The 16,823-nt window shown below is 47.1% G+C and overlaps 1 pseudogene; it reads left to right on the forward strand.

The window, feature by feature from the left end:
- The first annotated feature begins 14,704 nt into the window (after window positions 1-14,704).
- Window positions 14,705-14,845, forward strand: LOC111532435 (annotated as a pseudogene).
- The last annotated feature ends 1,978 nt before the right edge of the window (window positions 14,846-16,823 follow it).

The following is a 16,823-nucleotide window of genomic DNA, read 5'->3' on the forward strand; positions in this document are numbered from 1 at the left end:
ATCAATATGTGAGAAACGTTAACAAGGTACAGCACAATTAAAACCTTCAACAATTAGTTCTCATTCCCTTGCATTTCTGTCACTAAGGGGGAAAAGCCACCACCACCACCACCACCACTGATCACAACAACACGCCTGAAAACTCTGTTTTTCAGAGTGTTTTGGTTTGTTTTTTGCTTCTGCTTTGTAACCTGGCAAAATCAGATAAAACCCTATAGTATTTTATTGTACAGCATGCCTATAATTTGGTGTCACTGGCGTAAAAATGCTCCTCCACTGGAAAATTCATAAAATAAGGGTCTTTTCCTTGGGGCTGGATCACGTTGAAAGGTATTTGTCATGGAGGATCTACAGGATGGTGTAGGGGGGCCAGGAATGTGTCCCTGCAGGTTGCCAGACTCTTTGTCATTCTGCTGTCCTGCGGCCTTCCACTGTGGCCTCTCATTACGCTGGGGAGCAGGGAAGGAACTTTGCTTTGCAGTTCGGCTGCCTTTACGGAGCATTGGGTCTAGAGATGCCCTCTCTGCCTCCTGCTCCATCCGCAGAATGGTTGCAGCCAGGCGCAGCTCTCCATGCTGAGGGGATCAGAACCTGGCATAGCTGCCTGCTCATCATAGTCTGAAAAAAATGCACAACTGAGTCTCAGTCACGCTCCCTCATCACTTCTGTTGAACATCATGGCAGTAATGGAGGGAGTGAAGCTGAGTACCAGAGAGGAAAGAGACCAACGTGAAATCTCCTGACAATTACAGACAGATCCTTGGGGAGAACCTAGATCTCCTTCTGCTCAAAAACTATCACTTGAAAATAAATGTTGAGAGGGTCCACTCACGGCAATCTCCACGTAATACTAATTTTTGGTTCAAGGATCACTTCCAGAAAGCACGGTACAATCCTGGCCTTACGAACAGTATTATTAAAAATGTCTTGGGGGGTGCAATGTGTATGATTGAATTTCTGATGTATTTATTTGCTCTGTTTGATTTTTCTTAGTTATTTCAAACTGAGAAATTATAGTTCAGGACTCAGAGGCACAAAGATGTGAAGAAGGAAGGGTCTGAAGGAATATCCCTGTGCCCGTGGCCCACATATCTGGGCCTAGGCAGGCTGGGCTGAGGCTGTGGGGTGAGGCCTGGCCAGCTGGCTGCTTCGGGGACCGCCAGCCCTTCTCGGGCCTCCTCGTGTTGCCTAGAGACCATGCAACAATGCTTCCCGAGCAGCACTGCGATGATCTTTTCTGAAGTGGCAGCCTCTTCAATTATTTTATTTCCATTATATTATGTTAATTAAATCAGCAAAAAGAACAGAGCACATGCATGTCCAAAGTGGAGTGGCTGTGAAGGGTTAATCGAAATGGCCCTGGCTGCTGCTGGGTGAGCGGGAGCTGCCAGCCAAGGACAGACCATATTCCATGGGGCCCAGCCAGGGTGAACATCAGGAAGCATGGCGGGCTTCTCCTGGGCCTGCGTGTTGGTCTCTGTTTCTACAGTGCACCTGAACCACTGGCTGCCTCTGGTGGGTGAGGATGCAGTTGGAGCACCTGGCTGGGGGCTATAGGGAAGGGACACTGTGGCCCAATGAAGGACAGCTTAGCACCGCGGCCAGACTCTGTACAAGCACATCCGCCAGCATGACATGCCACAGTTGACTGTCAGGAATGAAAGATGTTGTGGATAAATCATCTGAAAGCTCTCAGGCAATGCTTTAAAAAAAAAAAAAAAAAAAAAAAAAAAAAAAAAAAACCACCAGAGTGCTCTGCTGTAGAATCTTATACTGAATTTCCCAAATAAAAAACAAATAACGGGGCTGTTTCGATACAAGTCAAAAGTGGGGTAGGGGCAACATCTCTCGTGCTCCACCTTTGATGAGGAGCACAGCTTGAAAAGTAATGCTTTTGCTGGAACCCAGGGGCTCAGGACCAGTCTGGGCAACACAGTGAGACCCTGTTTCTACAAAAAAGAAAAAAAAAGAGAATTGGTCAGGCATGGCGGCACTCTCCTGTAGTCCCAGTTATTTGGGAGGCTGAGGTGGGAGGATTGCTTGAGCCTAGGAGGTAGAGGCTGTAGTGAGCTGTGATCATGCCACTGCATTCCAGCCTGGGCCACAGAGTGAGACCCTGTCTCAAAACAAACAAACACACAGAAACTAGTGCTTTAGAGCACCCTTAGGGGTAGCAAAACCAGCGGTTTTATCTGCGATGCTAGTTTTGGGCTTCTGACGACACAGCTCTCTTAGTCTAATGTTCCATCCCCTGCAAACATGGGCTTTAGGACTGAGGATTTCTGTGGTTGAAAACAAAGTTGCCCTCCTGCCTCAGTTTACTTGCCTATGTAATGAACATAAAACAATATGTGGCTTCCTGGGCTCATAAACTTTAAGAAGTGGCACATAATGGCTGCTTCCCTGTCTGTCATAAACTCTTTGGGGAAGGTGATCAGCCTACTTCTTGAGGGTGTCTTTGTGTTTTTGTAAGCACGGTGCTCAGAATATCATCCCTCCACGTCTTCTCTTACAGATGGGCAGTAAGGTTGCTGTTTGAGGCTATTATTTCACTCCTGGGCTTCTACCGAGACCTGTCTAGGAGCCCGAGGATCTGCGCCATCTGATTCTGGTCTTGTCTCTAACGTACTGTGAGATAGGAGACCGACCCTCCGGTCTCTGGCCTGTGATTTCTTCCTCATTCAGTGAAGGAGTTACCGTCAATGATCTCCTAGGTTCCTCCCCAGCTGTGGCATCCTCTCATTTGAATACCATCAACAAAAATAGCAATGCAATGCCTTACGTTTAAAAGGCGACTGAGCAATTACTCTAAAGTTTATTTCCTGCTCCCTTGCCTTTCCAATATTGCAAATCTCCTCAGTTTTAAAATTAAGTGGTAAATGAGATTTGAGTTCCACATCACTCGCTTTGTTCTCCCTCCAAGAGAAAGGGTTGAATCACCAGTTCAAAGCAAACATACACATAACTGAAATTCAAAGGCAGTTGGAGGGATTTTCTTTCTCCTAATCTTGGTTACTGGGCTCGCCATGTGATTAACCTTCCACAGCCACCACTGTGAAGAAGTTAGTCCCTGACCCAACACTGGCAGTCTCCTCCCCCGGGTTTAAAGGACAAAGTCCAGCATCAGTTCCATCACCTTCATCATCCTAGAAATAGTAGAAAATAGTTTACAAAGTGCTCACTGTGGGCCAGGTATTTTACACATATGACATTTTTAAAGACTTCTCTGGACTATTCTTTGGGGTAGATATTTTTATACCCACTTTACTGATCACGAAACTGAGGCACAGATAGTTAAGTAACTTGCTCACGACTTTACAACTGGTGAGTGATGGACCAGGGGTCCAGCTCAAGCTATCTGCTCCCTCAGTGCTTTGCTCTTGATCCCTGAACTTGACTCACATATAACCTCTGTGGAAAAGAAAGGGCTGAGAGATCTTCTGGTCGTACTTCCCTTGTGATGCTCGAATCTCCTGCAAGGCTTCCTGCATGGACATACTCCCAGAGATGAGGAATCCCTTCCCTTTGAAGACAATCAGTCATTCATTCAGTTGACAAACAGGCACAGGGCCCCATGTGAGGTCCAGACCCTGTGCTCAGTACTGGGCCATAAGGATGAATGCATCACAGTTCCTCCTGCTGGGGACCTGTGGCCTCGAACAGCTCTGTCTGCCAGAAAACTCAGCCTTTACTGAACTGGAAAAGATGTCCCTATAACTAAAGGGACTGTGTGATTACTGCTTAAACCAGGACACTGCTGAGAGTGAACAGGGACTCACAATAATTATGTTGTGGGGACAGGCAGAAACGGGGCCTGGACCCTGCAAACAGGGACACAAGGAACCCACCTACACACCACATCCTGGGTGCTTGCCTGGCTTTGGGTCCACACATCAGCCCTTCTGACATCTGAAGAACATTGTGTTGCAGGCTCAGAGCCCTCCTCTTCTCCAGCGCTCTCCCAGTTTCTTCATCTCCTTAGTTTGGATCCCTGCCCCCAACATTCTGGCTCTCCCTGGGATCATGTCTGAAATTCTCTGTGTAGCTTCCTGGTCCTTCCCGGCTCTGGCCTGATGCAGTTGGGAGAGAAGGAATCTTCCCCTTCTTGGGGAAAGAAGAGGGCTGAATGTTTACCAGACACATTGTGAGAGTCTGGGATTCCGACAGAATGTGGAGGGTGGAGGTGAGAACAATGTCACAGGACTCTGTGTTTAGCAGCGGAGCAGTGTTCAGAAATTCAAGATGAAATGATTTGGGGGAGAGGTCAGAGAAATATGTTTCACTAGTATTTCTCAGGCTTTGAAAATTTTGGAAAAACATTGATTTTCAGGTGAGATTTTTCCTTTAACCTATCAGCCTTGAGACCATAAATCTTTATTTATTCAGACAACAAACATTGATTGACTAGCAGTTAGTTGCAGGCTACACAGATAATACAGTCTTTGCTTTCAAAGAACTCAGCATTTAGGTGGTGACAGGGTGGTGAACAGAGTGGCAGAGTGCAAGAGAGGGAGCATCTACTTATCTCTTCAGGGGGTATCAGGCTTCACAGAGGAGGTGTTTGCTGAACTGTTTCTCAAAGGATGAGCAGAAATTTTCCTGGCAGGGAAGGGACATGAGAGCACCCCCTCATGCTCCAGAAGGAGCAGCATGTACAGGAGACAAGAGACATGTGTGTTCAGGTGGCTCCTGGTGACTGGTGGCGGGTGGAAGTTAGAGGAGATGCAGGATGGAGAGGCGGGACTTTGATGCCATTCAAAGCACTTGGCTCTGCACTGGGAGAGACCTGGACCTTCATGAACCACTTTGTAACACAGAACATTGGTGGGTGGATTCTGATGTCCATGCAATTAGTTCAAGTGAGCTCCACCATGAAGCACCCAGGAGAAAATGCTTTTAATTGAGAGACATGTTTTTCAAATGTTGCTCAGCTGCCAGCTCCTGTGTGCTCTGGCAGGAATGGCAAGTGATACTTAGCTTTCTTCAAGCTCCATTAATCTGCCCATTTCTTTTGCTTCAAATCCCACTTCAAACACACAGCGGCTCCTCACACTCATAATGAAATAAATGATTTATAATCCTGTTGGGAGCCAGCAAGCCGTCTGTCTGATGGTTCAGGTGGTTAGGGCAGGCTGGGTTGATGCAGGTGACCTTCCAGAGTGCATCAGAGGACAGACGGTGGCTCTCCTCTCTTACACAAGCATGCACACACATGCACACATACATACACACTTGGCTGCATGAACCTTGCCCTGTCTTTACCCCTTTTTCGTGACCATGTGGGTCCTCCTGGGAGAGCCCAGTGACCTGGTCAAAGGACAGTGTTCCAGTAGCTTCTGTGGAGTGAGCCGCTGAGTGCTGAGCACCACTTTATATGCCCAGTACCTAAGTTCATAATATTATGCAACATAAAAGATGCCAGGCCAGGTGCAGTGGCTCACGCCTATAATCCCAGCACTTTGGGAGGGCGAGGTGGGCAGATCATGAGGTCAGGAGTTTGACACCAGTCTGGCCAACATAGTGAAACCCCATCTCTACTAAAAATACAAAAAATTAGCTGGGTGTGGTGGTGGGCACCTGTAATCCCAGCTACTTGGGAGGTTGAGGCAGGAGAATCACATGAACTTGAGAGGCGGAGGTTGCAGTGAGCCGAGATCGTGACATTGTACTCCAGCCCAGGGGACAGTGCAAGACTCTGTCTCAAAAAAATAAAAACCAAACCAAACAAAAAAAACAGGTGTCATCTCCCTTTTCAGTGAGGGGAAAACCTGAGCTACAGAAAGGTTAAGTACAGGCACCAGTTTGCATTAAACCAGCAGTTGGTGGAATGAGGATGTGAACCTCTGACAGCTTCAATGCCAGTTCAAGGACCTGGCCCCTTTCACCCTACCCTAGGTTCTATCAGGCAGGCACCACTGGTTCACCTTCTGTTGTCCAGACCTGAGATTGGGATGAAGCATTGAATCTGTGCCATTGCCTATAGAAAAGGTTTTGGAAGTTGGGATCAGAGGTGGAGTTCATTGATTCACTTGTTCACCAGCCTCTTCTGAGTGCCTGCTAGAGACAGGTTAGAAAAATATGTTTCACTGGTATTTCTCAGGTTTGGAAAGCTTTGGAAAAACATATTTGATTTTAGGTGAGATTTTTCTTTTAACCTTGGATGACTTTGCATCCTGGGCTGGGGATGAGGACAGAAATAATGCAGCTCCCACTCTCACCACATTAGTCCCCAGAAAGAGAAGTGCGGGATCTACCCGCAGGGGAACCTCAAGCAAGGGAGAGGGACTCTGAGACCTGGAGAAGTCAGGCCCCGGGTCTGAAGGACTCCCCAAAGTAATGACTTTGCAGCAGAGTCTTGATGGCTGGAGTTCCCCAGCTAAGCAAGGCAGGGAAGGGTGTTGCAAGTAGAGGGAACAGAGGTGTGAGGGCAGAGTGCTCAGAAGGAGTGAGAAAGCTGGGGAGCGTGGCCAGATAGTTTATTGTTCAAATTGGAGTTTTTTTCTACCAAATTTTTAGATTGACAAATGTTATACTATATAGCAGTTGAAAAAATAGTACCATAAGTACTTGTATGCTCCTTTTTAAAGACAGTCTTGCTCTGTCGCTCAGGCTGGAGTGTAGTGGCAAGACCTCGGCTCACTGCAACCTCCGCCTCCCAGGTTCAAGCAATTCTCCTGCCTTAGCCTCCTGAGTAGCTAGGACTACAGGCGCATGCCACCACACTGGCTAATTTTTGTATTTTTAGTAGAGACAGGATTTCACTATGTTGGCCAGGCTGGTCTTGAACTCCTGACTTCAGGTGATCCACCTGCCTCAGCCTGCCAAAATGCTGGGATTACAGGTGTGAGCCACTGCACCTGGCCACTTGTATATTCTTTATCTAGATCCAGCAATTATTAACATCTTCCTGTATTTGTTTTACTTTTTCTCTACATGTATAGTGTGTGTGTGCGCACGTGTGTGTGTGTGTGTCGTGGGGGTGCTTTCTGTATATACACTTTTTTTTTTCTGAACTATTTGAAGGTAAGTTGCAGGTTTAACACTTTACCCCTAAAATTTATCATTTATCTGTAAAATGACAATGGCTTTATTTCAGTGTCTTAAAAATGGGGAAGAGGATGCTGGGTGCGGCGGCTCACACCTGTAATCCCAGCACTTTGGGAGGCTGAGTGGGCAGATCACGAGGTCAGGAGATCGAGACCATCCTGGCAAACATGGTGAAACCCCCGTCTCTACTAAAAAAAATACAAAAAAATTAGCCGGGCGTGGTGGCCGGCACCTGTAGTCCCAGCTACCCGGGAGGCTGAGGCAGGAGAATGGCATGAACCCGGGGGGCGGAGCTTGCAGTGAGCGGAGATAGTGCCACTGCACTCCAGCCTGGACGACACAGCAAGACTCCGTCTCAAAAAAAAAAAAAAAAAAAAGAGGTAGAGGATACAGTATGTACAAAAACTCTGACATGATGCCTTGAATACAGCAGCCATGCAATAAAAGTTAACACTGAGCATCTAGCGAGCACTGACTATTGATCAGTACTTTCTGCAGGAAATCTCATAACCACTTGTTGGGGAAGCATTGCTGCTCCCATTTCACAGGAGGAGAGAACTGAGGCTCAGGGAGGAAAATGACTGGCCCATGGTCTCATAGCTGTTAAGTAACGAAACTACAGTTCCAGCCCAAGTTTGTTTTACTCCATAGCCTGTGTTCATTCTTTTTTCCTTCTTTCTTTCTTTTTCGAGACAGAGTCTCACTCTTTTGCCCAGGCTGGAGTGCAGTGGCACAATCTCTGCTCACTGCAAACTCTGCCTCCTGGGTTCAAGTGATTCTCCTGTCTCAGCCTCCCAAGTAGTTGGGAATACAGGTGTCTGCTACCACGCCTGGCTAATTTTTGTATTTTTGGTAGAGACGGAGTTTCACTATGTTGGCCAGGCTGGTCTCGAACTCCTGACCTCAGGTGATCCGCCCTTCTTGGCCTCCCAAAGTGCTGGGATTACAGACATGAGCTACCATGCCCGGTCCATTTTTTTGTTGTTGTTTTCTTTTGAGACAGGATTTCACTCTGTCACCCAGGCTGGAGGGCAGTGGTGCGATCTCTGCTCACTGCAACCTCCACCTCCCAGGTTCAAGTGATTCTCCCACCCCTGCCTCCCAAGTAGCTGGGACTACAGGTGCATGACACCACGCCTGGCTAATTTTTGTATTTTTTTGTAGAGATGGGGTTTCACCATGTTGGCTAGGTTGGTCTCGAACTCCTGACCTCAAGTAATCCACCTGCCTTGGCCTCCCAAAGTGCTGCGATTACAGGCATGAGCCACCGTGCCTGGCAAAAGCCTGTGTTCATTCTACTACCTCTGAGTAGATATGAACTCTCTCACCTTGAGCTTGAGATTCAGTTTCTACGCAGGGGAAATGGACCTAAACTCACTTTGGCTTGACTCGAGGTTTCTTCCTCAGTCTTATGTTGATTATTACACTGTAGCTAGAGAGACTTATTATACATGGATCAAAAAAATGAAAGAAAAAGTTGCTCCAGAAATTCCTCTAAAATCCTTTATATGTCAATGAAAACTGCTCATAAACACATAGCACATTCTCATGAAAATACTTGAGCAGTCAGGAAGATAGTGCAAAAGGATATTGTGCTGAAAATTAGGGCACCAGCTCTCTAATTGGCTGTTTGAACTTGAATCTATTCCTTTCCCTCCCTCAGCCTCAGTTTCCTATTCTGTAGAATGGGGATGACAAATCCTAACTTGTCTACCTGCAGAGAATGTTGAAGGAATAGAAACAGGTGATGAAGGCAAAAGCAATTAGTAAACTCTGAAATGCAGTGCATAAGGGAGGGATTGTTGATAGACCTCCTGGATTGCGAAGGGAAGCAGAGAATCTCCCTCTAGCAGGTATGCAGCTGCAATCTTAATCTGGAACAATGTCATCAACTTTTGAGATGTTTCCTTATTTCCTTCACGGAAGTGGGGGGAGTATAATTTTTGACTTAGACCTCACACAGTACTTAGTGATCATGACCTCCTAAATGTACCTCTTTGAGTGTAAGCTCCCCCAGTTCATAAGCTCCAATGGGGCAGACACTTTGCTTTGTTCACTGCTGCAACTCTAGCACCTAAAACAATGTTAAGCCTATAGTATGTGCTCAATAAATATTTGTGGAACAGGCCACTCACGGTGGCTCACGCCTGTAATCCCAGCACTTTGGGAGGCTGAGGCAGGGGTATCACCTGAGGTCAGGAGTTTGAGATCAGCCTGACCAATATGGTGAAACTCCATCTCTACTAAAAATGTAAAAATTAGCTGGTTACGGTGGTGGGTGCCTGTAATCCCAGCTACTTGGGAGGCTGATGCAGAAGAATCGCTTGAACCCAGGAGATGGAGGTTTCAGTGAGCTGAGATTGTGCCATTGCACTTCAGCCTGGGCAACAAGAGCGAAACTCCATCTCAAAAAAACAATTATGGAATAAATTGATCAAATGATTAGCCATAACTCACACCGAGAGACACATGAGAGATGGCAGGGAGACTTTTCATCTGAGCATCGCATGACACAAAGCCCTGGAATGACTGGAGGATTTGCTTAGTCATTATTATATCCTAAACTTGATGTGAACCTAAAGGTTCAAACTATGATTATATTTTATTTTAGTACCAATGGTATTTTCTTTAAGCAATGCAAATTAAACCTGCATCAATCAGCTTTTGTTAGACTATGGTTAGTAATAAATACCATCAAAATGTCAGTGGATTATAAAAACAAATACACAGGGTGCAGGGGCTCATGCCTGAAATCTCAGAGCTTTGAGAGGCTGAGGAGGGAGATCTCCTGAAGCCAGGAGTTCAAGACAAGCCTAGGGAACATAATGAGACCCCTACCTCTACAAACAATAAGAGAAAACACTAGCTGGCCATGATGGTACATGCCTGAGTCCCAGCTATTCTTCGGGAGGTTGAGGCAAGAGGATCACTTAAGGCCGGAGTTTGAGGTTGCAGTGAGCTCTGATCTTGCCACCGCAATCTAGCCTGGGTAACAGTGTGAGACCCTGTCTGTAAAATAAGTAAATAAATAAAAAATAATAATTTTTTTTTTTTTTTTTGGTCATCAAGTCACCTGAGGCTCTGATCCAGTACTTTCTCATTCTGAGGCTGAAAGTATAGCCCCTGATCTTTATTTTTTGGCAGAGGGGAAAACAGAAACGGCCAAACCAGGCAGTGAATCTCGCAGCCCCTGCTAGATGTGATAACGTCACTTCTGCTCATGTTCCACTGGCAAAGCAGGTCATGTGACCAAGCCCGGTGTGGGTGTGGGCGGGGTGGATATTACTCACGAAGGAGCTCTGCAAGACATGTGGCAGGGGATGGGGGTGCTCAGTTCTCCTGTAGGCAGGGAGAGTGCAATCAACCACCCTGGCCTTCAAAACACTTTGACTTCTTGGAAGGTCAAAGCTTTGGCCTCTCTTCAGATCCCAGAATCCCAGAATGTCTGGCTAGAAGAGGCTTTGAGCTGAAGCTGCCATGATTACAAATCAGGAAACTGAAATACATGACATGGAAAGGGCCTCATCGTGGATTTTACAGATGCTATTACAACGTTAAAAATGTTCCCCCAGTTTTATGACGTTTACGTAAGAACTACAGACTAGCCATGGGAATGGGGGCCTGGAATCCAAGCTACTCTGGAGGCTGAGGCAAAAGAATCACTTGAGCCCCGGAGTTAGAGGCTTCAGGGAGCCATGATTATGCCACTGCACTCCAGTCTGGGTGACAGAGCAAGATCCCAACCCTAAAAAAAAAAGTAAACCAACTGCCGAAGTCAGTGTTGCTTTATAAGTTGTACAGAACAGAGAAGGAAAGCGCCCTCTTCACTGGAGTTACCTGCCTCCCCCACTGCCTAGCACAACTTTCTCCTTTGGCCCCGAGGGTTAAAATAATGGACAGCACATGGCTGCTTTCCTCAAGGAGCCCACATAGAGTCCAGGAGACAAGAGACGAAACCTACAATGACAGCATAACATGATACACTCAGGAAGTCTGGAGGCACGGAATGGGGTGGCCCCAACCAAGACTCAGGATGAGAAAAGGCTTTCTGAAGAAGAGACTGTTGGAGAAACAGCCAAGGCTGAGATGTGCAAAGAAAGTATGGTGCATCTGGGAATAGTGAGCAGTTCAAGGGCCTTAGGCATCGTGCAAGAGTCTGGAAGGGGAGCCACTGAGGGGTCAGGTGTTTCTTTCAGAAGCATCGTTGTGGCATCCGTCTGGAGAGGATGTGTTGGGGGGTGTGTGTTGGAGGGTGCCGGAGACTGCCCTGGGCCCCAGTGAGAGTTCTCCTGTGGGATCCCAACAGTAATGACATCTTACATTTGTGCCCCTTCTCACTGTCGCATGTACACACACGTGGGCATCTGATGGGATCCCCAAAACACCTTGTGTGCAAGAACTGTGGTCTGTGTTTTGCAGATAAGGGAACTGAGACTGGAAGGAATGAAGGAACATGCCCAAGGAAACATACAGGAAGTAAGGAACCACACTGACATGTTCCCCTGCTTGACTGTGCAGCCCCTCTTCCTCCCAGCCTATCCTCTACCCTTTCCCTGGCAGGTTGTGCAGACTGCCAGTTACACCCAGGGCCAATTGTCCTTAATTAATAAACGGTCCCTCCACCCAGCCTTCTGATCTGCTGGGTGGAGGATTTTGTTTCACTAGAAAAGAACTTGGCATACAGGAAATGCTCAAAAGGTATTTGTGGAGTGAAGGAAGAATGGCATCTGAGCTGCACAGATTACTGCGCGTTGGGCCCCTTCTGTCATTCCAGGGGACGGATTTAGCAAGGGGGCTGTTCAGAGTGAGGCCTTGATTTCTCAGTTGTACTTTGTTTATTTTATTTTACTTTTTTTCGGATGGAGTCTCGCTCTGTCGTCCAGGCTGGAGTACAGTGGCGTGATCTTTGCTCACTGCAAGCTCAGATTCAAATGATTCTCCTGCCTCAGCCTCCCAAGTAACTGGGACTCCAGGTGGGTAATTTTTTGTATTTTTAGTAGAAACGGGATTTCAACATGTTAGCCAGGATGGTCTCAATCTCCTGACCTCGCGATCTGCCCGCCTCAGCTTCCCAAAGTGCTGGGATTACAGGTGTGAGCCACCGCACCCGGCCTTTGTTTATTTTTTAATTAAACTTTTCGATGTTGAGATAATTATTGATTCATACCATGGGTTCAAATCCCCATTCTACAGACTGCATGCTGGGGAGATCTTGGGTGTGTTGCTTCAATTGTGTGGCTTAAATTCTGTTTTCTTACCTGGGGAAACAGGGATCTGATTGGTGTCTATGGCATCAGGCTATCCCCAGCAGAATCCTTGTCATCTATGGGCTGGCCCAGGAATACCCTAATAAACATGGCTGTCAGCCTTGTGCCTTTCAACCCCATCGCCTCTGATGCAGAAGCCCCGCTGGGAAGCAGCATAGTGCAGAGGTCAGGGGGCTTGGATCTGAACCATCTGAATAGGAAGCAGATTCTGCCCTGTATTCGCTGGGTGACCTTGGTCTTTCTGAACTTCCATGAAACAGTGTAACAGAGTCTTCTCTGAGGGTTGCTGTGAGAATGAAGAGCGGATGTATGTTATGTGCCTTCTGGGTTGTAGGAGTGGCACAAATGAGTGATGCCCGTTCACCTCTATCCTCTCTCTTGAACTGGCTTCCCCACTACTCCTTTCTCCTCACAGCCTTGCCGGCGCCCAGCCACCCTTCTCTGTTCCTTGCTGGTTAATCCATAAGGTGGTAACGACTGACAATGGCTTTTGCATTTTAATAAAGGGCTTCATGTCTTACTCCAAAAAGAGGCTAAATTATCATTTATGGCACCTGAGTCACTAAGGGAGAGGTTTGTTTGTGCGTGGGGGAGGGCAGGAACCCGGGACCCCTCACTGTGTGGGTGCATCAGCTACCCCACCCATGCCAGGGCCTCTGCTGGTTCACATTACACATTTTTTGCCCGTGAGAAACCAAGGCTTGGATTACCCCTTCCCATGCTGCCAGGGTCCCTTGTTCAGCACACAACCTGCTCAGCTGTCCAAGGCCGACCTGCAGTTGTGTCCAGGCCACAACTGGCTCTGGGGTCCCCCTTGTCTCCTTGTCGCCCCCACCACTTCCCCACTCTCTAGCAGTAGACTCCTGAGGCCCTGCAGACTGGCCACGGCTGCTATTGGGACGGCTTCTTCTTTCCGGGCCCAGTCACCCTGCTGGAGATGAGTGGCCTCCAAGCCTCGTAAAACTTGCTGCTGATCTGTTGGTTCCAGTGACTTTTCTCCTGTAGCCTCAGGACTTTCTGGAGCTCATTTGTCTAAAGACAGAAGGGCAGCCTTTTTCCCTCCCTGGGCTTATTCTCACCGAGTACTGAGCCCACCTTTCCAGCAGCTGCCATCAAGGCTGTGGTGTGAACAGGCCTCCTCATTCCCCCTCCCTTGTAGGGAGGGCTGCGAGCAGCTCACACGCACTGGGGCGGTGGCAGAGTCTCATCCAGCCATTCAGTGACACTGGGCACTTGTTGAGGGCCTCCCCATTCTGTCTGCCTGTCTCCTATGGCAGTAAGGGGGAGTCAGGGAAGTTGCTAGGTGACGAATGCTTTATCATTTCTAAAGCCCAGTGTAAAAGTCAGTACCATTATTTGCTACAAAATCCAGACACTTAGGCATTTCTCCTTTAGAAGAGCTACTGAAATAACAGCTCCAATGATTAATAATATTTCTAATTATGAATTATTAACAATGGATGTAATTGCCAGCATTTGTTTTCCAAAAGGCTGGAATGAGCTTGCTGTCAGAGGAGACTGCAACACTCGACTTTAAGTTCTTAAGAACTGAAGATTATGTCTCCTTGGACATATGTAGTCTTGTGTGGCCCCAGGGTTGGTCTAACAGGCCTCAGAGGACTCCCTCTCACCTTCTGGCTAAATCCTTCATTTAGGATTGATATCAATTCTCAATTAAAAAAAACAGACCCATTTTTTTTTCATCAGGAATAATGACTTTGTAGGGCAGTGTTCTTTTGTAAACAGTATTATGAAGCATGTTTTCCAATAATGACTATCTTTCTCTTGAAGGCACTGAAGGAGGAATTAGTCAGGCACACGTTTACCATCGCCCGCTGGCCTGGCCTCTCTCGGAGACCTGAATTAGATTTGAGTGATGTTTGCTGTGTGCCAGGCCTCTGCTAGGCTCCGTGGAAGATATGGAAATAGATCATGACAGTTCTTGCCTTTGGGGAGTTCGCTGTCTAGTAAGGGACACAGAATGTATCCGGAAATGGTTATAACAGAATTAAAAAGCACTTTGGGAGCAGGGGCTGGGGTAATGGGGGAGGCATGGATGGTTGATTATTTTTAATTAGAGGATTTGGAAAATTCTTCCTTGGAGAAGAGGCACTGGAGATAGGCCTTGGAGAATGTGAGGATTTTAGGAAGTGGACAGGGTGAGGTGAGTATGATGGAAATTTCAAGAAAAGGAAGGTACTAGCAAGATGTAGACTGGGCAAGGCCGAGGCGTATTTGGTGAATGGTAGGCCTTCAGGGATGTCTGGTGGGTTGGGCCTTTGGGAATCTATGAGGTCAGGGGCCATGAAATGAAACATGCACTGTGTCCAGGCTAGGGGGGTCTTGTGGGCGTGGAATTAATCCACCCACTTACGACTTCCTCGTGTTCTAGGTCCTGTTCCACGAGCTGAGGATTCTAAGGAGAAATAATCCACAACCAGACTTACAGATAGGTTCAGGAAATAAATTCTCTTTTGCAACCAAGAGCTCATCGTTGAGTATGAGTTTCGATACATATAAGAAGAAATATTATGATCCCCCCCGAAAAATAAAGAAAGAAAGAAATAATTCACAGCTGGGCGTGGTAGCTCATGCCTGTAATCCCAGCACTTTGGGAAACTGAGGCAGACAGCTCACTTGAGGTCAGGAGTTCAAGACCAGCCTGGCCAACATGGTGAAACCCCATCTCTACTAAAAGTACAAAAATTAGCCAGGCGTGGTGGCACACACCTGTAATCCCAGCTACTTGGGAGGCTGAGGCAGGAGAATCACTTGAACCTGGGAGGCAGAGGTTGCAGTGAGCAGAGATCGCACCATTGTACACCAGCCTGGGCAACAGAGCCAGACTCCATCTCAAAAAAAAAAAAAAAAAAAAAAAAAAATTCGCAAGCCTGTCCTCAAAGAGCCTACAGTTTATTGTGGCACATAAAACACTAAAGAATTGTAAGGATGTGACAGGATGGATCCTATCTATGATAGACGTAAGGTCGGAGGAGGTCATAAGATATAAGGTCAGCTACTCTGACCTGGGTAAGAGTTGGGGGAAGCTGTACAGAAAAAGAGGCCACCTTTGGCTTGAGTCTTGAACTGCTATCAAGCAGTTCAACTGAGCTTTCCTTGAATTTAATTTAGAAGTTAATCCAGTAGTTCTCAACTTAGGGTAATTTTGCCCCCTGGAAACATTCAACAACGTCAGGGGACATTTTTGGTTGTCATGACTTGGTGGTGAGGAGTTGCTACTAGTATCTCATGGGTAGAGGTCAGGGATGCTGCTGTACATCCTAAAATGCACAGGGCAGCCTCCACAGTAAAGAAGGGTCTGGCCCAAAAGTCAGTCGCGCTGAGATTGAGAAACCCTGGGTTGAAGAACATGTGAAACTCCACCACGTTGGGAATTGGGAGATGGTCAGGTAGCCAACAGCTTCCTGTGGCTTTGGGCAGGTCCTAGCTGTTTCTGGTGGGCCTCATGCTATGGACTGAATGTGTCCCCTCAGAATTCATGTTGAAGCCCTAAACCTCCGTGTAATGGTATTTGGAAGTGGGGCCTTTGGAAGAAATTAGGGTTAGATTAGGTCATGATGGGACTAATGGCCTTATAAAAAGAGAAACAGGTGCAAGATATCTCCCTCCCTCTTCCACTTCCTCCCTGCCGCCGCCACCATTCCCCCAGCCTTCAGAACCGTGGGGGCTAAATGTCTGTGGTTTCTGCCCTCCAGTCTACAACATTCTGTGATTCTATGATAGCAGATGGAGCATCTTGATTTTCTCTATCTGGTCATGAGTCTGTGATGCTGGATGTTCTTTTACACTTGTCTCACCTCTCTAGGACATCATGAAAGGGTTGTTCAACGAATGTTCAGCTCACTCATCTTCTGGCAGGGCATGGTTTTCATCCATCTGCAGATTTCTGGCTCATACATTTATAGAGTTTCTAGAGGCAGCTTTACAAAGCATGTTGGATGAGGTGTTTTGTTGTTTGTTGGGAGTAGTGGATTATTTATATTGCTGGATAACTATGTGACCCAGGGAAAAATATGCAGTATTATGCAATATTAGGATCTCTCACTCTCACCCCACCCAGCCACATTTTCTTCACACTGTCACTCAGTCCTGGTCACACACAGAAGCCACTTTCATGGCTGGAGAGACCCTTCCCCTTGACTCAGCCTCTGACAGCCTCTCACTGCCTATTGGCTATAGCGTCATCCCCTGGGTCTGACTTTCCTGGCCCTCCACAGCCTAACTCCAGGGACAGCTCCGCTTCATCTGATGCCTCCTTCTCTCAGGCTGTGCCAGAGACTTGCTTCAGCCACAGCAAACCCATCATTGTTCCCCAAATGAACAGCCCTAGAGGGAAGAGACTGTGCTTAATTGCTCTAAAAACCCAGTTCAGCAAAGACCCAGTGAATAAAATGACAGACAAATGAATGCACACTTTAAAGAGGCTTTTAGAATTCATGAGAAGCCACATGTTGAGGAGGTTGGTGATAGGAAGGCAGTGGCATCCAT

The sequence above is a fragment of the Piliocolobus tephrosceles genome, chromosome 15, assembly GCF_002776525.5.
Source record: "Piliocolobus tephrosceles isolate RC106 chromosome 15, ASM277652v3, whole genome shotgun sequence".
Lineage (NCBI taxonomy): Eukaryota > Metazoa > Chordata > Mammalia > Primates > Cercopithecidae > Piliocolobus > Piliocolobus tephrosceles.